Source organism: Anguilla rostrata, chromosome 16 (assembly GCF_018555375.3).
Source record: "Anguilla rostrata isolate EN2019 chromosome 16, ASM1855537v3, whole genome shotgun sequence".
Lineage (NCBI taxonomy): Eukaryota > Metazoa > Chordata > Actinopteri > Anguilliformes > Anguillidae > Anguilla > Anguilla rostrata.
The window spans coordinates 3,318,352-3,341,824 of NC_057948.1; the positions used below are offsets into that span (position 1 = coordinate 3,318,352).

Here is a 23,473-nt window from a genome sequence, read left to right on the forward strand (position 1 = left end):
CAGAGACAGACCCCATCCAGGTGGCCTGGAAGGACCTATCTGTAAGACAGGAAGCAAACCAAGAAAGGGCAGTCCCAGAAATGCCCATCTCAGCCAAAGTGGAGATGAGTAGTTTGTGATTAATTGTGTTGAATGCTGCAGACAGGTCAAGGAGGATCAGGACAGAGGAGAGGCGTGAGGCTCTTGCAGTGACTTTTGCGCCCGTCACAGCCAGGAGGGCAGTCTCTGTTGAGTGCTCGGATTGAAATCCAGACAGGTGAGGGTCAAGCCGGTTGTTCTGATAGAGAAAAGAGGTTAGTTGTTTAAGCACTACTCGCTCAAGGGTTTTGGACAGAAAGGCAGAAGTGATACAGGTCGATAGTTCATTACACCAGAGGGGTCTGAGGTAGGTTCCTTAAGGATTGGAGTTACACGAGCCATCTTGAAGTCAGAGGGAACATGGCCAGAGGCAAGTGGGGCATTAATGATAGAGGACATATAAGGAAAGATCTTGCTGGATATAGACTGAAGAGCTGGGATGGGATGTAAAGGACAGGTGGTTGATCTTTCAGTCCATAATGTGGGTATTGATCAGCAATCTTCTTTCCTCCAGTCTACGAGTGTTGGTGGGTTGAAACGGTTGCGAGACTGTCTCATTGCCTGAGGGTTGCTGGTTATATTGTCTTTCCAGCTGCCATTTACAGCTTGTGATATGTATGACTCCACCAGGGAGGGGGCATTGGAAAGATTAAAATCCAGAGTGAAGAGAAAAGGGTGCAATTTGGTTAGAACTGTTAAAATTGTATCTTAAAAATTAGGGCTGGGCAATATAGCTGAAAAATTTATCATGATAAAATGTTTCATTTCAGTTGATATTGATAATTATTGATAATTTTTATTGACCTATTTTTAATAAAGACCAGGAAAAAAAAGGTTGAATTTAGCCACTTTATTTATCAAGGCACACAGGTAATAATTTTACTTTTAGTGTTATTAAATAAAACGAAAGCCAGTTTAGTCCCAAAGTTGTCAAAGTCAGACTGGTGGGTCTATGTTTATCATTAACGTGTAGCCTACAGTTTTAATTTAATTAAATTTTTTGGTAAGGGGTGGTTTTATGGTTTTAAACACTCCGCGCTATGATGGCATTATAAATAGATAAAGTGGGTGACTGACGAGCATTTTTATGTTTTTATGCACGGTAGCTTGATCTAAATTCATTTACAGAATATAGCGTTTTTTCCCCAAAGATGACATTTCTCGATATAATTGTGCCGCCGTGTTAACACATTTCTACGGTTGCGGGTCAGGCGCTCTTCACGGTAAAAAGAAATTTTAGGATAGCGCTTCCGAATTGCTTGTGTCGAAAGTGCTGCGACGGAAACAGTGATAGATTTACCCACAGGCATCTGTCCAAAATGTAAACAAGTCAGGCAGTTTTCACGGTCAGGAAAAAATTTATGACAGCGTACTCCAAAGGGTGGAAGCGGCTAAGGTGATAAAAGTTTGTTGTATTCCCGCTCTTGGTCAGGACGGTTTTCCTGCACAGTTTACACACAACGGTGTTCTGATATGTTGCTTATGATGTTGATCGCTGTTATGTTTGACGCATTTCAGGATTCATTTTAAAAACTGTGTTTTTATGCTGTTGTACCCTGCCTTGTTAAACTTTAATAAATGAAACTATGAAACTATATCGGTCATACTTTAAAAACCAAAAAACTGCCATACTGGCGAGCTGACCTATCCTTTTTTATCAACAATTTCCTCATCGTCTCCACTCATTTTCTCACTCTACGCTGTTTCTGTTGTTGTGTCACATGTCAATGGTGCGACCGAACAATACACCTGTTAAATGATTGGTTGTTTACGTGTCACTCGTAGCATGCTCCATTATCAAGGGATATTATAGGCTGTTTGTAAGCCAGGGAGGGAGCACGCCTGGGGTTTGTTCATGCAAACGAACTTTGCGCATTTGTATGTGCTTTCCTGGCGGTTTGCATTTAATGCATTTAAGTGAAACTATCGAACATTCTATTGAACAATTTTCTTATTGCTATTGATGAAGTGTCTATCGCGGTACATATCGCTATCATTCTATCCCCCAGACCTATTAAAAATAGTATCTTCCTTAAGACAGGACAGCATTTTGAGAAATTAATATGAAAAGATTACTCTTGACTTTGACTGGGTGAAGATTGATTATCAGTTGTCTCCACACATCTTACAGACCCGCTCCAGTAATTGTCTTGGGCTTTCAATGTGACATCTCAGAGTATTCTTTAGAATGAACACCAAACAGTGCAAAGTGAGGCTCTGCTAATGCTTGCTTATGATGTACTTTTATGCAAAGTTTATCCTGAGATTTTTCATTCATTCTGTCTGCAACCTACAGTATCCTTTACTTAGAAGAAAACATTTAAAGTGTTCAGATTAGTCTTGCATTTATGACCTCATACATGTTGGCCAGCATTCTGCAAAGTGTTTTTAATACAATAAATCAAACAAATTGATATTAAATACATAATAAGTGTGTTGTCAAGGGCAAATGTGTTTTTGCCACGGATGCATGAACCAATATATAAAATCAAATACGCTTTAGATATAAAAATAGAACACATTTACAAAGAAGTTATATTTTGCTTGACAACAAGAGCTACATTTATGAAGCAGTTGCAGGGGATGAATACATATGCTGTGTGCAGTACAGTGCTTGTTCATATGTCCAAATGCATTAACCTGGCACACATGTGCTCGTAATTGTAATGAAAGTGGAAGCCTGCTGAATTTGATTGGTTGGCCTTAATGCATGTGATACACTTTCTGTAGACCATACAGAAATCTTTAATTTACTATTGTTATGCTCAGATGCAATGCAACCATGAAAGAATTAACACTGATTTTCCTCCCTTCAGATGAATCCATAAAAAGAGCCCAGCCGGAACTGAAAACTCATCTGAAGCAGAAGTTTAAAGGTTTAGCAAAGCAGGGCAACCAAACCCTTTTGAATTATATCTATACAGAGCTCTACATCACAGAGGGGGGAAGTGTTGGGGTCAATAATGAACACGAGGTCAGACAGATTGAGACAGCATCTAAAAGAAAAACCACACAGGAGACTGCAATCCTCTGCAATGACATCTTTAAGCCCTTACCTGGACAAGAGAAACCCATCAGAACTGTGCTTACAAAGGGCATCGCTGGCATTGGGAAAACTGTCTCTGTGCAGAAGTTCATTCTGGACTGGGCAGAAGGAAAAGCCAATCAGGATGTTGATTTCATCTTCACTCTTCCTTTCCAAGATCTGAATTTGAAGAAGGAAAGATTCAGTCTGATGCAACTTCTGCAACAGTACTTTCCTCAACTAAAAGAGATCAAAAGTGTTGAAGGTGATGAAGTAAAAGTTGTCATTGTTCTTGATGGACTGGATGAATGTAGACTTCCTCTAGATTTCCAAGGTAATGAGATCTGCTGTGATATAACAAAGTCATCATCAGTGGATGCGCTGCTGACCAACCTCATTAAGGGGAATCTGCTGCCCTCTGCTCTCCTCTGGATCACTTCCCGACCAGCAGCAGCCAATCAGATCCCTCCTAAGTGTGTCCACCAGGTGACAGAGGTACGAGGTTTCAATGACCCACAGAAGGAGGAGTACTTCAGGAAGAGAATCAAAGATAAGAACCAGGCCAGCAGAATTATCTCACACACAAAGTCAACCAGGAGTCTCTACATCATGTGTCACATACCAGTCTTCTGCTGGATTTCTGCTACTGTTCTGGATATAATGTTGGGTAAAGCAGAGAGTGGCGATCTGCCCAAAACTCTGACTGAAATGTACACACACTTCCTGCTCATTCAGACTAATATGAAGAATCGGATGTATCATGGCACTGATGAGACAGACCCAAAGAAGATATCAGCATCAGATACAGAAATCATCCTGAAACTGGGGAAGCTGGCTTTTCAACAGCTGGAAAAGGGCAATCTGATATTCTATAAAAAAGACCTCAGAGAGAGTGGCATTGTTGTCAGTGAAGCTTCAGTGTACTCTGGGGTGTGCACAGAGATCTTTAAAGAGGAGTGTGGGTTGTATCAGGAGAAGGTCTACTGCTTTGTGCATCTGAGCATTCAGGAGTATCTGGCTGCCTTGTTTGTGTTTGATTCATGTGTAAATGAGAACAGAAATATACTCAGAGCGGAAGAATCAAAACCTCACAGTGGCAGAGTGCAGTTGTCTGAGTTACACAGGAGTGCAGTGGATCAGGCCTTAGGGAGTAAGAATGGACACCTGGACCTTTTCCTCCGATTCCTTCTTGGCCTCTCTCTGGACTCCGATGAGACTTTCTTAAGACACAAAACAAATCCTGTTGTTACATTCTTTAAAAGACTGCTGACACAGAGAGAAAGCAGACCAGAGAGCATTGAAAAAACAGTCCAGTACATTAAGGAGAGGATCAGAGAGGAATCTTCAGCAGAGAGGGCCATCAATCTGTTCCACTGTCTCAATGAACTGAATGACAACTCTCTAGTGCAGGAAATCCAGAATTCCCTCAGATCAGGAAAACTTTCTGATAAAAAGCTGAAACCAGACCAGTGTTCAGCTCTGGCCTTTGTGTTACTGATGTCAGAGGAGATCCTGGATGAGTTTGACTTGAAGACCTACAACACATCAGCAGCAGGTCATCAGAGACTGCTACCAGTAATCAGGAGCTGCAGGAAGGCCAAGTGAGTATTATGTCATTAATAATGTAGATGATTGACATCATATTTTCCCACATTCAGTTTCTAGTGAGAATAAAGATTTCTGGGCAAGAGAAAATTTGATTAAAAAAAAAAGATTTATGAATCAAGACGTTCTAACTCGCGCCCTCATCTAATGTTTTATATAGAGAACATAAAATCTCATCACGTATCATATATTTGATTTAATTTGTACTCATTTGTTACCAAAATTTAAGTGATTAGTGTTTTGAATGAGACATACGTTAGAATATTTCCTGAATTAGAAATATTGTTTCTTTTGAAATCAAAATATGAGTTTTAGCACGCTAGCAAACAGACCACATGCTGCATCAATACAGTAGCCACATAGTATGGTTCATTGCAATGACATAAAGCATAAGCATGTATAGTTTATATTATTGTATGCAGTTTATATTATTATACTGTTAAATAGATAATAAATGTGTATATTTATCTTTATTTATTTTTTAATTAACATTTTTACCTGGTGGGCTTAAAGGGGACTCTAGCAAAAAAATCACACTGTCTGGGGTGGATGTAAATGAGTATAGCTAATTACTTCTCTGCATGATCAACTTATACTTTTCATATTATGTTAGTGCACCATATATAGATTTATTTCATATAGTTGTTTATTAATGCCATGTGAGTAGAATAAAATATTCTGTCTTTTAACCATAAATTCACTGATGTTCCCTTTAAGCCCACCTGTTCCCATTAAGCCCACTTCACTGTGTTTCAATGGGGATTTTCTCCCTTTTGACCTTTAAACCATTTTCCTCCCTAATTTTGACCTCACCTGATGAATCAGCTCCATAATTCAGATAATTAATACCCATATTTAAATATCAGTGATATTGCATAGGTCAATTCATTCTGGATAGGCTTGGATTCTATCTTAACATTAGCAATCATTTTTTAATCTTTACTTTTCAGATGAGTTTTAGTTTAAGAAGACTAAAACACGAAAGAACTACAGTTCATGTCCACGCATGATAGAAGCGCAAGTTCATCCTCTGCAAAGCAGGGCTGTAGGGACCTGGACCATTCTATTTGCGCAATCATGAGGTCATTGAAAATCTGATGAAAGCCATGAAAGACTTGTTAGCGTAAGACAAAGACAACCACAACGTGGGCAAAAGATTGAAACAAACAAATAAAATAAAGCTTAGACCACCCTATAACCTATGTTATGTTACACTACTAAGATGGAGCATGGAGCAAATTATAGCCTTACTAAAACGATACAATCACGTCAAAGAGCACATGCCTACGTTTAGTCTACGAGAAAGTAGAAATTGCAGAAATGTTGACATCTTTCTTGTTTATTTTGTTTAAGTTATAGGCTAATGATACATGAGCTTCAAGATGTTATGACTGATGTCTCCTCATAATGAACTGTATGTTTTAATGTTACTCCACAATGAACTGAATGGTTCTAAAATGTGTTTTTACAATGTTTTCAAACTACTATCCTAAATGTGATTAACATTTGAAAATCAATTAGTTATTGTTTAATTGTAAATTCTGAAATTGACTCATTTACTATCCTTCGAACATTAGTATTGAACCTGAAATTGTTTTTCGTTCAGTCAGTCGGTCTTCAGAAATCTTCATAAAAACACCTGCACTTTCAACCAGCTGGCTGGACCAGAAATTTTGGCTAATTTCAAATGCCAACAGCACACCATAGGATAGAGATACAGACAAAATGACAACACATATTGAAAGATGAAGTATTGAAGAGCAATTTCCACTATAGTTATGATTTTGTTCGTAAATAGTATTTTGGCTACATTCCAAAGAAGACACGTTGTAAGTTTAGCTTTTTCTCTGTTGACAACACAGCAAAAAGGCTGGCCATGCCTATTTCAAATTGGGATGGCAGGTATGCCATCCCGCCAAGTTACGCCTTGGCGGGGGCATGCCCCATACCTATACAGCACCGAGAGTTTGGCACTTTTCAGGGTTCTCCACAGAAATAACCACAACAGCCACAGACACTCGGCCCTTAAAAACATTAAATTCTGTGCATTCTGACCCCATTTCAACAGAGAGAATTCATAAACAACTTCACATGTCCACACAATAAAGCCCCAAACTAAGGGGATTTTGCATTTTCTCCTTCTTCTTCTTCTTCTTCTTCTCTTTCTTCTTCTTCTTCTTCTTCTCATTCTTATTTTTCCTGCCGCCTATCCCACTAACAACATGTCCCCCCATTGGACATTTCACTGACACCAGCCAAATCTTCACCTACACGACCCAATCAAAAACGCGCATACACACGCAAAATACCCATACCTTTTTACTCTGAAACATTTCCAGTTTAAACAGCTAGTGGGCAAGGTTACAGTCTTGGGAACATGGGGTCGTAGGTTCAAGCCCAGCTAGGAACATGTTTCTTTAACCTGCTTTGACCCTCACTAATAATTGTCTACTAGCCTACTTATCAATTATTGCTTTTGCACCATATCTACCCGCCGTTCACCGTTCAGTTATTAACCGGCTACAATATTGCTAAGCCATATGCATTATGACTTACCGTCTGTACGTTCAGTTATTAACCGGCTACAATATTGCCAAGCCATATGGACTCAACGGGAGCTCTTCTGTGCTTACTGGTCTGTGTTCTTCTTTAAAACCACCGGCAGGTTTGCTAATGATATTTCACGCATTGCATAGCTATGGCATGGTGCTGCACTAACGAAGTCACAGACTGGTAAACCTCCGGTTTAAAGCTTGAATCCCGACTCGCCCTCAGGCAGATCATTTCCTCTTTTACACTAACGTTTTCTTACGCTTATATTTGCTTTACCAAAACTCACTCACGGCCACCCATATGCATTTAATGACGGCAAATGTATTACTTTTATTAAAAAGTTACACCAGTTCACCACTGTGCCATTTCTACTAACTATATTTCTTCACTGGGCTACCGTACAAAACCTTCATATCAGCAAACGCCACGTTTCTACATTCATGTTACCTCGCCCTGTTCTCTATTTAGCCTCATAGGCTACAAACAATTACTACGTATGTACATTCTGCAACTCCGCATTAAAACATTACATTTAAAATCATGATTCACTCATAAGTATAACTACTAGCACTGAACATGAGAAAAACACATTAGTACATTAGATTGCACACGTTATTTAACCCTCCACTTCAACAACTAATGTTAAATACAGACTGTTATATATACCGTTTGATAAGGAAACTAAGCTCGCTCATGGTCACTTCATTTACTAGTCTGTGATCATGTCAACCTTCACCAACATGCCCATTCTGCTAAAAAACATATTGTTTCAACTACGCAATTTCATAATTTCGCCTAATTTATCTCACACTTGTTATTTTCTCATATGCAAAGCCTGCTGGGACATATGCGTCTGCTCCTATTCTCCACTATCAACTTTTCCGGTTCTAGCTTAACAAAACAGCAAAGAGGATTCCTACCTGCAGATAAGCCTATCAAAATGCCTTATAAACCTTACAAACACTAAAAGTGCATCTTCACGAAATAACAGACAACGGAGCAGGACAGAAGGGTACACAAGTTGCGACCTAGGCAGCTCTAATTCTACGGGCTTGCTGATTCTTTTGTCAATCAAGGCTCATTGGATGCCCGTCAAATCCGTGAGTAGCCTACATAGCTACACTGGCCATATTTCACCTTTTCTGATGCGTTTACAATTACGCCACCGCACCATTTCTCACAGCCACTGTTTTACATATATAGCAAACCGAAACTGCTAAACGTACACGCTCATCAGACTGTACAAATTCACACAAGGATAGCCATAATCCATAACCATTTCTTACAGGGTCACTTCGCATTTCTCACTCTCGTAATAAAACGCTTTGCAAAAAGAAATGATATCTCATAAAAAACACGTTTTCAACGTACAAAAATGCCAAGTTACTCAAAAGTATTGATATCAAAATGACGCCAAGTTACGGTACTACAAACAATGTAGGCTATCTTGCCTCACCGAAATTTAATAACATGTATTCCAAAGCAATGCTACCCAATATTTCCTCAATTCTTTCAAGTCACTTGGCCCTGTGTTTTGTAATCTTACCATATTACAATGTCATGCAAACGTTGTGTCAGATCAAAGTGTCAAATATTTCGTATTGCCTGATGGAACACATTGAAATTCATGTAGAAAACTGCTGGTCAGTCACTACAGGAAGCATATTTCTCCAGAAAACATATGTTTATACTTGCTTCTGAACTGAATTTGACTAAATGTACAGGTGATTGTATATTTGCAACGTACAATAAATACATGTAAAATACATATTGTACATACATACATAGAGAACTTCTTTATCCCCATGGGGACATTTCCCTCGCAGCATGTTACATTCACATTTACGAACAGACATTTATACCAAGAAACATACAATCATTCATGCAACAGAAAGGCTGGCCACCAAAATACATACATACCAATACAAATTGGACATATAGATGCCTATTCAATCAATCTTGACTGTGAGAAAGCCATCCACACATATGTTTGGCCTGTCCATGTACTGCACGCTTATATTCACACAGGGCCAAGTGACTTGAAAGAATTGAGGAAATATTGGGTAGCATTGCTTTGGAATACATGTTATTAAATTTCGGTGAGGCAAGATAGCCTACATTGTTTGTAGTACCGTAACTTGGCGTCATTTTGATATCAATACTTTTGAGTAACTTGGCATTTTTGTACGTTGAAAACGTGTTTTTTATGAGATGCCATAGGATAGGAGTGGAGACAAAATGAAAATAGCTATTGAGAGCTAAGCGATTACAGATTTGAATAGAACAAGTTTGTATTGTTAAGATTTTAAAAATATATATTTATTTATCAACAAATCATGACGTAGGCTTATTTGGAACACCCATGGGCTTAAATGGTACGTTAGGTACCCATTAAGCCCATGCCAGACTTTTGACATATTTTGACAAATTAAACAATAAAAACATTAGAAATTGGTATAAATGAATTATTGACACTTCAAATGAGAGATTAGACTTTCATTTTAACTAAAATGTTCTCACTTAAATTGGGGCAGTATACAATAAAAATGTCTGAAAAGCGGATTTGGTGGGCTTAATAGGGACGTTTACCCTAACTATTACTATTTACTAATTTAATACATGTATTCATTATTTGAAAAGATAGCAATTGTGAAATAAATAAGGAGTCAATTGATATCAGAGTAATCTGATGGATTAACCTTTGTCAGAACATACAATTCAAGAAGATTAAAATGAAGAGAAGCTATATTAAGTTACAGTATTATGAAAAGGGGCCCTGTTTTGGTGACAGCACAGGCACAAACACTCCTGGGCGCAAGTGGAATTGCTTGTCTCGTGTCCCGCAAATAAAATACTTTTCACTTTCACCAGGTTTATTAGTGTTATGGTCTGTGGTTAATCTGCTTGTGTCAACATGGGTTTGTTGGTGCAATCAGGGATGTGTCAATAGAACATTCGGCCCTGTGTGAGTTTGGTGTTGAATAATGCATTTGCAGTCAAACCAACCCATACCAGGTTTTAACTCGTGCTATTTTGGTGGCATTATAACTGTTCCACACCTGAATCCATAAACATATAACACAGATACAAGAAATATTTTGTTTATTTCAATTTAACTATTTTAAAGGAAAGCTGTATTCAATTATGGAGTCCAATACCAGCTATTTAGGTAGTGGAGTTAATTGTGTAAGCTACTTGAATGAGATAGGTGGGACCTTGCCACCCCTCAGATAGTGTTTACAGTGAGCCCAGAATGCACTGGAAACTTGCTTTTAATCATGTGTGTGGCTGGGCTAGGTCAATGATTGAGTGGACTTTTGTAATGTTAAAAATGCAGTTTAGAATTTTGGATGGATTGCGTGGTACATTACTGTACAGCCCTCAGAAAGTCAGTGCATTCTTTGTGGTGTGCTGTTTCACTAGTGAGTGTACATTCATCTTATCAAGTACGTGTCTGAAATGAATTACACTTATTTGAAGTTAAAAAAAAAATTGTTTATTCTAAATAGTGGTATGAAACAAAAAAATTGACAGCAAATAAACAAAAAAGCTGTTGTAAATCCAGACAAAATGCTTCTTTCCTGTCCTCTGGTGCACATGCTCGATGCCTGCCTAGCTGAAACAGTAGTGGCAGCAGCAGGATGGAAAGACCAACTGGAGGCTGTCTCTGCCAGCTGCCTCCTGCTCCTTGCCAGACTGGGAATATTCTCCCTGAGGCACTCTTCATGGGAACAGAACCGTTTATTATACCTCTTAGCACTGGCATATGAACAGAAAATACATTGTTTTGTTAACAAAAAATGTAATCAAAACTATTCAGTTTCATCTTCATTGGTTTGTAGAAGTCCTCATAATGGTTGTAATAGTTCATAGTGTTGGGCAGAGAACATTCTCCCCTTAGAATAACCAGGCATGACAAGGTATATCCATAGATATACATCCAAGAAATAGGATGTATTTATGCAGAAAGCATCCAGTACCTACACACAACAAACTGGATAAGCACAAACTGAAGAAAGCAGGGGCAGTTGGTACTTGGTTAATACATAACCATATAGTAAGATATAAAAACAATGAATAAATGATTGGCTGTGTCTAGTCATATAGCATGAATACTGAATAATCACACGGTGACCTCTTAGTCTTACAAGCATTACATAAACAATCTGTAAGTCAGAAATAATTAAATCAGAAATAATAGTTTGGTCTTTATCGATCGGTTGCTTTCAGAGTCCTGGGCAGCATGGCATCATAGCCGGTTTCTCCCTGGCAGGATGGCAGGGGGGAGGTTAAGGAGGAAAGCCAAGCTCACCAGTTTGAACTTCTAAAATGTATAAGACAGACAGAGGTGGATAGAGTAGCCAAAAACTGTACTCAAGTAAAAGTATTGTTACTTTAAAATAATAATGACTCAAGTAGAAGTAAAAGTAGTCATCCAAATAATTACTTGAGTAAGAGTAAGAAAGTATCTTGTGAAAAGACTACTCAAGTACTGAGTTACTTCATATAATCTGATTTAATGTTGAAATAAGCAGAGCAAGATGAATGCCTTGCGCGGAATATGTGCAGAACTTTCGGTTTAGCATAAACAAACTTTATGTATGCTATGCAATGTTCCAGTGCTCACGTCATGACTGTTGCATGCTTCACAAAAACTATTACACTACTAACTAACGCATACATTACAGTGTGAAATATGCACATTAATACCAGTAACCTATTTAAACACACTCAATTTCAAAAATAATGTATATAACCGAAGTATTTTGAACAATAATAGCCTACTTACATAGCAATGATGAAATCTTATCTGTGTTCAGTAGATGGAGACAGAGACAGTAAATCAACAATACAGTTCAATCCGCTTCTGTTTTGCTCCAGAAAACGATGTCAGCTAGGTCTATCAGCAAACATGCGGCTTAGCTATGCCCAGAAGTCCTCAATAATAATAGTATTTCCCAAGAAATTACGAATAATAGTTGACCACGTTTGGTGAGTGAATGCATAAGTGAATGCGATGATAAGAAAAATCATCGGTTACGCTGACCTAAAAAATGCTATTCCAAAAGCAAAATTTCACATGTTATACATCGTTAGAAAGCTTATACTCTCGCCTACTGAATAAATGAATTGTCAATCAAGCCAGACTGTACTAAAAAGGGCGACAACGACGTAAACAACAGGTGTGGTATTACGCGCAGCTATTTTGGAAGATACCCAGGTGTCACGAATGCGCTTATATTTCACAAACGGATTGTCCAAGACAATAAATGACCACTCAGTCAAATAGTTAGCTATCTACAGCCAAAACTAACCTACAACTTACCGCCACATATTTTCTCAAGTTCGAAGTTGAGTTCTTGTAGGCTGAAATGTCCACATTTCTAGGCAGACAAAGAAGGCGGCGCATAATGTAGGCTAACTACTGTTTTTGGTAGTCTGTAAGTTTTTACTCATAGTTTGAAAGTGAGGCCAGGGGTGTTCTGTCCTATGAATCACCCGCCGTTGTTTCAGCCATTGTTCTCGCCCACTCATCCTTCTGTGTGCTGTGACTGGCTACGTTTGATTGGTGAAACGGAGTCATGTGGGGCTATGACAGCGCCAAAGCAAAGACCAGTCAGCCTCTTTGGCTGAAGTCTCTCTGAGAGAAAGAAACAAACAGAACGTGCGTTGAATAAAAAATGGGTAAAAAATAAAAGTAACGAGCAGAATGTAGCCGAATATAACGGAGTAAAAGTGAAATTTTTTCTTCGCAAATATACTCGAGTAAAAGTGAAAAGTATGTTGCATTAAAACTACTCTTACAAGTACAATTTATTAAAAAAGTTACTTAAGTAAATGTAACGGAGTAAATATAACGCGTTACTACCCACCTCTGAAGACAGAGAGAAAGAAAACAGACAGACACACGTACATGCATTATTTCTAACTTCTTGTCCTTGGGAGGTCTGGTGCCTGGAGACGGAGAGGCCCTTCTGCAAGGTCTAGGAATTTAGTGTTGTACAGACTTCTAGTTATGCTAGAGAAAACTCTCCTTCCTTCAGTCGAGATGATCACAACACGCTTGCTCTTCAGCCATGGTAACATTAGCATTTGGCTGTGTTTCCTAAAGGGACAGAAACAGTGCCGGATCATGGTCCCGTGAGGCCCCTGGGCACATGTCTTTTGGAGCCCCCCCCCCCCCAACAATATTAAATGATAACCACTAAACAGTGTGCTAGTGTGTAACAACACCACAATGTGTATTTAGCATGTTCATTTGAGCTAGCTAATAAGCTCTCAATGAGGTTTTTATTCCCACAGCCACAGCATCCCATGTTTTGAACTAATAATAATTTTGAACTAATAGCACTAATAGTTAGCTAGCTAGTAGCTTTGATTTAAGCATCATGACTATGGCATGTTGTTTTAACATTTATTCAACCAACTGTAGCTAGCTACCCCTTTATCTTATACCCCTTTCATACAAAGAAATGCCACCTAACTAACTAGTTAAGTTGTGTGCCACCAACCTAGTTAGACAGTTGAGTTTTAGGCCGATACCTAGTTAACTAGCTGGCTTTTTAGTGCAGCTAATTTGGTTGTAAGGGCAGCTAGCTGGCAAAAATGGCAGCTAGCTAACTCAGTGGCATAGGTTTCGTTTGAACATTCGGGGGACACGAAGTGGGGAGTCTGGGGGTCCTCCCCCAGGAAATTTTGAGCATCAAACACTTAATTTCCTGCATCTGGTGAATTTTTATGCACCAATTTGTGCCTTTTCTGCATGAATTTATGGTGGAAACGCTTCTTTCATGTTTTTATTTGGGGGTACAAATGCACATGTTCTTAATATTGAGGGGGACGTATCCCCTGCATCCCCCTGAAATCTACACCTATGAGCTAACTAATTTCTGTTAACACGCTGAATCATATGGGCAGCTAGCTAGGGAAATGGGCAGCTAGCTAAAATAAAGGGATAGCTAGTTACGGTAAGTCAAATAACGAACGGCTTGTCGTAATGTGACGCCCTTCAAACTGACTCAGTTGTACAGCACTATTCTCTCCGAGAGGGTCTCGTTTTAAGCGTGCACTGTATGTACCAAGGGGCCCAGGTGTTACCCTCGATGTATGCACCGAGGGGCCCGGGAGCCTTAGTGGTCAGCTCATGCTTTAAGCGCAGAGGGGCCCAGGGAACCTAGTGGTCAGATCACGCTTTAAGCCCCAGGGGCCGAGGGGCCCTAGTGGTCAGCTCACTCTTTAAAGGCCAAGGGGCCTGGGGGCCCTCACACTGTAAGCGCTGAGGGGCCCAGGGGTCCTAGTGGTCAGCTTACGTTTTAAAAACCAAGGGGCCTGGGGGCCCTCACATTGTAAGCGCTGAGGGGTCTGGGGGGCCCTAGTGGTGACCTCACGCTATAAGCACCCAGGGCCCTAGTGGTCAGCTTGCGCTGTGCGCACTGAGGTCCTTGGCGTTCAACTTCCTTCTGAAGTCTTGGGCCACACACCGCACGCGGCCTGAGGCTTGGAGGCCCCCTGGCAGCCCGAAGCCCCAGGGCACCGGCCCCACTGGCCCGGTCCATAATCCAGCCATGGACAGAAATGGGGTGATCTGATAGGCAATAATGAAACCAAAACCAACCACACCCACAGTCAATTTATTCTGATCGAACCAGCCTCTTTTACAACTGTGCCACAGTTGCGCTAGTATGGGCTCAAATTAATGCCAAAAGTATTTTGTATTTGTAAGCAATGACTTATGCTTGCAACTTATGGTTCGGAGTGGGACGGAGTGTAGCACAGCGGGTAAGGAACTGCGCTTGTAACCAAAAGGTCGCAGGTTCGATTCCCGGGTAAGGACACTGCCGTTGTACCCTTGAGCAAGGTACTTAACCTGCATTGCTTCAGTATATATCCAGCTGTATAAATGGATACAATGTAAAATGCTATGTAAAAGTTGTGTAAGTCGCTCTGGATAAAAGCGTCTGCTAAATGCCTGTAATGTAATGTTTGTACTCTGCAAGTTGAACCTGTAAAAAATGTTGTGTTTGTGCATATACATTTTTGTGGGATTTAATCATAATCAGCTTTTTGTGCAAGTGAAGAGACGGGACGGCATCTCTCTCCCCCTTCTCTCTCTCTCTCCTCCCTCTATTTCCTCTGAATTTGTGCCCTTATGTCTTGTAAAAATGATCTCATAAAAAAACACGTTTTCAACGCACAAAAATGCCAAGTTACTCAAAAGTATTGATATCAAAATGACGCCAAGTTACGGTACTACAAACATTACAGGCTATCTTGCCTCACCGAAATTAAATAAGATGTATTCCAAAGCAATGCTACCAAACATTTCCTCAATTCATTCAAGTCACTTGGCCCTGTGTGTATAAGCATGCACTACATGGACAGGCCAAACATATGTGTGAATGGCTCTCTCACAGTCAAGATTGATTGAATAGGCGTGTATATGTCCAATTTGTATTGGTATGTATGTATTTCGCTGCCCAGCCTTTCTGTTGCGTGAATGATAGTATGTGTCTTGGTATAAGTGTGTTTTCGTAAATGTGAATGTAACATGCTGTGAGGGAAATGTCCCCATGGGGATAAAGAAGTTCTCTATGTATGTATGTACAATATGTATTTTACATGCAGTATTTATTGTACGTAGCAAATATACAATAACTTGTACATGTACTCAAATTCAGTTCAGAAGCAAGTATAAACATGTTTTCTGGAGAAATATGCTTCTGTAGTTACTCAGCAGCAGTTTTGTACATGAATTTCAATGTGTTCCATGAGGCAATTCGAAATATTTGACTCTTTGATCTTACAAAGTTTGCATGACATTGTAAAATGGTAAGATTACAAAACACAGGGCCAAGTGACTTGAAAGAACTGAGGAAATATTGGGTAGCATTGCTTTGGAGTACATCTTATTTAATTTTGGTGAGGCAAGATAGCCTATGTTTGTAGTACCGTAACTTGGCGTAATTTTGATATCAATACTTTTGAGTAACTTGGCATTTTTGTACGTTGAAAACGTGTTTTTTATGAGATATCATTTCTTTTTGCAAAGCGTTTTATTATGAGAGTGAGAAATGCGAAGTGACCCTGTAAGAAACGGTTGTGGATTATGGCTATCCTTGTGTGAATTTGTACAGTCTGATGAGCGTGTACTGTTTAGCAGTTTCGGTTTGCTATATATGTAAAACAGTGGCTGTGACAAAGGGTGCGGTGGCGTAAGTGCAAACCCAACAGAAACGCAGGTGAAATATGGCCAGTGTATGTACTCACGGATTTGACGGCCATCCAACAAGCCTCGATTGAGAAAAGAATCAGCAAGCCCGTAGAATTAGAGCTGCCTAGGTCACAACTTGTGTACCCTGCTGTCTTGCTCCGTTGTCTGTTATTTCGTGGAGATGCACTTTTAGTGTCTGTAAGGTTTATAAGGCATTTTGATAGGCTTATCTGCAGGTGGGAATCCTGTTCGCTGTTTTGCTAAGCTAGAATCGAAAAAGTTGATAGTGGAGAATAGGAGCAGACGCATATGTCCCAGCAGGCTTTGCATATGAGAAAATAACAACAGTGTGAGAGAAATGATGAAATTGCGTAGTTGAAACAATATGTTTTTAGCAGAATGGGCACGTAGGTGTAGGTTGACATGATCACAGACTATAGTGCGGGGTAAATAAAGTGACCATGAGCAAGCTTAGTTTCTTTATCGAATGGTATATATAATAGTCGGTGTGAAGCATTGCCTGTAAAAGTGGAGGGTTAGGTAACATGTGAAATCTATTGCACTGATGTGCTTTTCTCATGTTCAGTACTAGTAGTTATACTTATGAGTGAGTCATGATTTTAAATGTAATGTTTTAATGGGGAGTTGCAGAACGTACATACGTAGTAATTGTTTGTATGTGGCTAGATAGAGAACAGGGCGAGGTAACATGAATGTAGAAACGTGGCGTTTGCTGATAAGAAGGTTTTATACGGTAGCCAAGTGAAGAAATATAGTTAGTAGAAATGGCACAGTGGTGAACTGGTGTAACTTTTTAATGAAAGGAATACATTTGCCGTCATGAAATGCATATGAGTGGCCGTGAGTGCGTTTTGGTAAAGAAAATATAAAAGCGTAAGAAAACGTTTGTGCGAAAGAGGAAATTCTCTGCCTGAGGGTGAGGCGGGATTCAATCCTTCAACCGGAGGTTTACCAGTCTGTGACTTTGTTAATGCAGCACCATGACATAGCTATGCAATGCGTGAAATATCATTAGCAAACCTGTCCGTGGTTTTAAAGAAGAACACAGGCCAGTAAGCACAGAAGAGCTCCCGTTGAATCCATATGGCTTTGCAATATTGTAGCCGGTTAACAACTGAACATGCAGACGGTACGTCATAATGCAGTGTATACGTTCGGTGAACGGCGGGTAGATATGGTGCAAAAGCAATATTTGAGAAGTAGTAGACAATTATTAGTGAGGGTAAAAGCAGTTTAAAGAAACATGTCCCTAGCTAGACTTGAACCTACAACCTCATGTTCCCAAGACTGTAACCTTGCCCACTAGGCCACAGGCATATTAGCTGATTAAATTGGAAATGTTTCATAATAAAAAGGTATGGGTATTTTGCGTGTGTATGCAAGTTTTTGATTGGGTCGTGAGGATGAGGATTTGGCTGATGTCGGTAAAATGTCCAATGGGGAGACGTTGTTAGTGGCATAGGCGGCAGGAAAAATAAAAATGAGAAGAAGAAGAATGAGAAGAAGAAGGAGAAAACGCAAAATCCCCTTAATTTGGGGCTTTATTGTGTGGACATGTGAAGTTGTTTATGAAATCTGTCTGTTGAAATGGGGTCAGAATGTACAGAATTTAATGTTTTTAAGGGCTGAGTGTCTGTGGCTGTTGTGGTTATTTCTGTGGGGAACCCTGAAAAGTGCCAAACTCTCGGTGCTGTATAGGTATGGGTCAGGCTCCCGCCAAGGCTTAACTTGGCCTGATGGCATACCTGCCACCCCAATATTTTTTATGAAAATCTAGTTCGGACATCATTTTCCTACACATTGATTCACAGGGGTCACTAACCTGCAATATACTCTTTAATAACGACGCTCTTGGAGACTCAATGGGGGAAAATTGCCAAACGTGGCAACCCTGGTCTCTACTGGAGCGCTGATTGGATAGTTGAAAATGCCTTGAACAATTGGCTCTCCATCCCGGAAGCGTAAAAACAATGCCAAAAGTCTGTCTGTAACTTTCTTTTTGTAAACTGGGCGTTGCATGTAGAGGGAGTGTCGCACATAAAACTGTTTTGCATTCATACGTTTTCTGTTCACAAATGTTAATAAACCACTTCAGATCACAAAACACATGTAGATTTTAATTTACAGATGTCACCCTCCACCCTCACGAAAATCTATATCCACAAACACAACGTTTTTTACAGGTTCAACTTGCAGAGTACAAACACGAACCATAAGTTGCAAGCACAAGTCATTGCTTACAAGTACAAAATAGCTTGTTTCCGTTTCAACTCGCAATGTACAAACACAAACCATAAGTTGCAAGCACAAGTCATTGCTTACAAATACAAAATACTTTTGCCATTAATATGAGCCCATACGCTGCCTGGAGTCAAGAAATTACTGAAATACCGAAATTCACCAGCGCCTTGCATTGCTGCTAGTGTTTGACAGTTGTGCTTGACTGAGAAAATAGGGCCCAATTAAATACCTAATTTAATAACACAGGCTCAGCTACATGATCAAAAAAAAATTAGACAGTCCTGGAAATGAAGTAAAAGATAATCATGAAAGAAATGAATGAAAGATAAAACAAAACCACAGCTTGTCTCTCCCACGTTAAAAGTGATCAAAGCCAAAGACGCACAACTGAGAATCAAGACAAAGCTGAGACACAAGAGCAAAGGCTCATGTCTGCTTAACAAGTCAACACTTTAAAGCCTGTATTCAATCAACATGTGTCCTTAACTTGGACTTGGACAAGTAGATGCACTTTACACCTTCTCTTCACAACATCAGTTTGGTGAATTAGTTCTAGTTATGGCTGTACATGCCAAACTGTATTTGAATAAAATACAATCCTTGCTTTTAATTGTAGGTTTTAATAGTAAGAACAAATGTCATGTAAATCCCAGCCATGTGTTTGAAAGAGGGTGTTGTGGGGGAGAAAAACGGGCCCTGGCCTGGGCCAGAAACGCCGGGGTCGCTCTCTTCCACACTGTTGAATGCTTCTTCAAAGTATGCACAATTCACAGAGTCTGATGCAACTGGATTTATTGTAGGTGAATCAAAGATTACATACAATAACCCGGGCTTATCTGCGCAGATCAATACAAACAACAATCGTTCATAACGCGAAGACAAGACATCCAATCATTCCCCAAACACTCTGAAAAACCTGGGACTTTCCATTTCCTTTTATCCACTTTTGTTAGCTCCTCCTGTTGTGGAGCTCAACTTTGGTACTTCCCACCTGTTCGCTTTGGTTTCTTAGGTTCTATCTTTGACACCATTATCTCCCAACTTTCAGACACCATTATTTCCAAGCCCCCGTCCTTTCTTTAATTAAAAAATAGGCACTCCCTTCTCCTATCTAAGTCATCCTCCCCTTCTTGGTGCAAAACATGTATTCACCTCATTCAGCTTCCCGCTGGATTTTATTATTAGCAACATGTTTGTATGAAAGGCCTAATTTGCATGGCAGAAGCAGTGCTTACATTGTGTATGGATTTTTACTGCTTGTGTTTTATATTTAGTAAAAACCTCTACAGATTATTAATACTTTGACCAAGATCAAGCCTTTGTTAGTTCTATATGTACTTCCTCTGTTAATAATATAATCCATCATGGTGGTGATGGCTTGTGATCTTAAATATGTTTCTTTCCCACAGGGTCCCCCTTCTCTTCCTGGTCTATGCACAATTCATTAATAATTAGAAAAGAATAAAAGAGAGACTTCTCTATACCCCTTTTTATATTTTAGTTTTAAGCCATTTGATAGGATACCATTTCTTTCCTATGTTATGATTAAAATAATGCGGAGTTTGGTTTGAGAGAGATATTGGTTATGAATTAAATGTTTGTGTTTCTGTGTTGAGAGACAGTCAGGCAGTACATGCACCATGTTTAAAGGCCAGTAGTACCACCCTGGTCTCTGCTTTATTCTAGTGCAGGCTAACCCAGAATCGCCAGCATAGTGCCTGTAGAGTGCAAACAGGATGGTAGAGGAATTGTAGGATATAATGGGTGCCAGAGTGGGGTCTTCTCAGGGAACTGTTACAGTGACCTCTAACCCCAGCGCCTGTTCTTGAGTTAATTCTGAGGCTTGTCTCAGGCTAAAAGCCTGACCCGTACAGGGATTCTGAAGTTTCCTTCAGGCTGAATAGTGTTTCCTTGGACAGCGCCATCAAATGTATCACTATATCAACTAGAAAGGTTAAAATTCCTGAAGGAATTGTGTGGGCTTGCTTCAAATTCCAACTGGCACTGTCCTCAAGCCTCAATGCATTTCAATCAGGGCGCATGGCTCAGAAGACCTCCTCCTATCCTCTGACTCTGGTGCATATAGCATACTCATCCTCCTGGATCTCTCTGCCGCTTTTGACACTGTCAACCACAACATCCTCCTCACCCGTCTGTCTCACCTAGGCATCACTGGCCCACCTATCAACTGGTTTCACTCATACCTCACAAATAGGTCAGAATTCATATCTATCCATGGTCACACCTCCGATCTTGCTACTGTCACACAGGGTGTCCCACAAGGTTCTGTTCTTGGTCCCCTCCTTTTCACCATCTATATGCTTCCTCTTGGCCCCATCCTCCGCAACTTTGGTCTCAATTTCCACTTCTATGCAGATGACACCCAAATCTATATCAGCTCTACATCCACAAATCAACCACCCACTGCCATCATTGAAACCTATCTGACACACGTCAAATCCTGGATGCAACACAATTTTCTTAAACTCAACTGTGAAAAAACTGAAATCATTCTCATCGGACCAAAACCCCAGCTCACAAAACTACACAACTTCTCCCTCACCATTGACGGTTCCCCTGTCTCCCCCTCCCCCCTGGTCCGCAACCTCGGTGTCATACTCGATCCATCCCTCTCCTTTGAAAAGCACAACAACACTGTCAAGGTTTCATTTTTTCACCTGCGCAATATCTCCAGACTCAGACCCTCTCTCACCCATCCCGATGCAGAAAAACTCATTCACGCCTTCATTTCCAGCAGACTGGACTACTGCTATGCACTCCTCACTGGTCTTCCCTCCCGTCTCCTACACAAACTGCAATTGGTTCAGAACTCGGCCACAAGAATACTGTCCCGCACATCCTCCCGGTCTCACATCACCCCTATCTTGAAAGATTTACACTGGCTCCCAATCACATCACGCATCACATTAAAACTCCTCCTCCTAGTTTACAAATCCCTAAATGGCCTCGCACCCACTTACCTCTCTGATCTCCTGCTCCCCTATCAGCCACCCAGACAGTTACGTTCATCCACTGCCGGCCTCCTCACCATCATCCCCTCTCAGTGCCGTTCTTTTGGCGACCGCACCTTCTCAGTTGCCGCCCCCAAACTCTGGAATGCCCTCCCCCCTGACATCCGTACCTCTGACTCACTCACCTCCTTCAAATCACATCTTAAAACCCACCTCTTTTCCCTAGCTTTCCCTAGATGTTTGGCTTTTTTTTTTTTTTCATTTTATGTATGTATATATGTATGTACCACTTATTGTAAAGCGTCTTTGAGTTCATGAAAAGCGCTATATAAAATAAATGTATTATTATTATTATTAGAAGAAGCACGAAACCGTCCAGACCCACGGCGTAGCGTTACATACAGCTGGGGATCAGCAAGTAGCGATTGTGTTCCCAGGATTAGTCATATCCTAAAAGAGTAAAACTTGGCTAACTATATTGCTAGCTAGCTATGGCATGTCCTCTTCTCTGTAACGTAATTTGTTGTCCTCCATGTGTCCATACATCTGTATCGGTGGTTGTAGCTGTGTGTCATTAACTCCTACTTATGCGTGCAGAATAGCATCCGTATGCGGGTTGTAACTGTGTGTTCGTACTAAAGCGTCACAAAAAAGTTAAATATTTCAAAAAGTTTTGAATATTTAAAAAATCTGAATACAAGCAATAATGTCTGGAACTAGTCGGTCATTTTGGTGTAAAAAGTTTGAACGTAGTGCAAAACCTGTAGGACTAGTTAGAGCTAGAACAATTGGGCAGAAAGTGCAGATGATAAAAAATAAAAAATAAAAATATGCAAGATACCAAGAGCCGGAAGCAAGCGCACTAATAAAATAAACTCAAAGGTATCATTAACAGAAGTTCCCACAGACCTTTGGAATACCTTGTTTCTCTACCTGGTCATATGTAACACCAGAAGAATGGACACACAGCTGGTTATATGTGAACAGATAACTTCCTTGTGTTTCTGCTTCTAAAGTGAATCTACTATTGACTGTATTTTAGATTGCAATGCTGTGGGTAGTTTGTCACAGAAAACCAAAACTAACACACAACAAACCAACTCAATATCCTCTTTGGAAGATATGCGTTATCATTTTGCATCTTTCCTTTTGGTGGTAGCTGTGCATTCAACAGCTTTGCAAGTTAACTCACAGTCCACTTTGAAAGTTGGCAGCTGCACTTCTGGGATGGAATGGGAGGGTTAAGCCCAGAGAGAAGATCATAGAAAAGGTAGATTGGCTCTTTGCCCCAATTCAGAGAACTTACAGTATAAGAAAAGGGGCCATTTGGGTCAGAATTACGTCCGTAGAATTGTCAGAGTTCAGTCCAGCAGGATGTTTAATTTTCAGGTGCAACGTGCTGCAGCTGGAGAGTGTAGCACAGACATCTTCCTCAGAGCATCGTCAACCTTAAAATACTCAGTTTCACTCTTCATCACTGAATACTATCATTTTTATAATTTACCATGTTTTATGTATACCTAATATAATTATAATATAATATATGAACTCTTCTTTGCAGACTGAACAGCTGTGACCTCACAGAGAAGTCCTGCGATATTGTGGCCTCAGCTCTCCAGTCATCATACTCACCCCTGAGGGATCTGGACCTCAACTACAATGACCTGGGAGATTCAGGAGTGGAGCTGCTCTGTGCTGGACTGAGGAGTCCAAACTGTAAACTACAGAGACTGGGGTGAGTAGTGCTGTGTACTGTGTGACATTAAC

At 40.2% G+C, this 23,473-nt stretch overlaps 1 protein-coding gene across 1 annotated transcript in view; it reads left to right on the plus strand.

Moving 5' to 3' along the window:
* The window catches only part of LOC135242400 (protein NLRC3-like), a 1,894,071-nt gene that overhangs the window by 1,324,618 nt on the left and 545,980 nt on the right, over positions 1-23,473 (plus strand). The window lies entirely within an intron of this gene.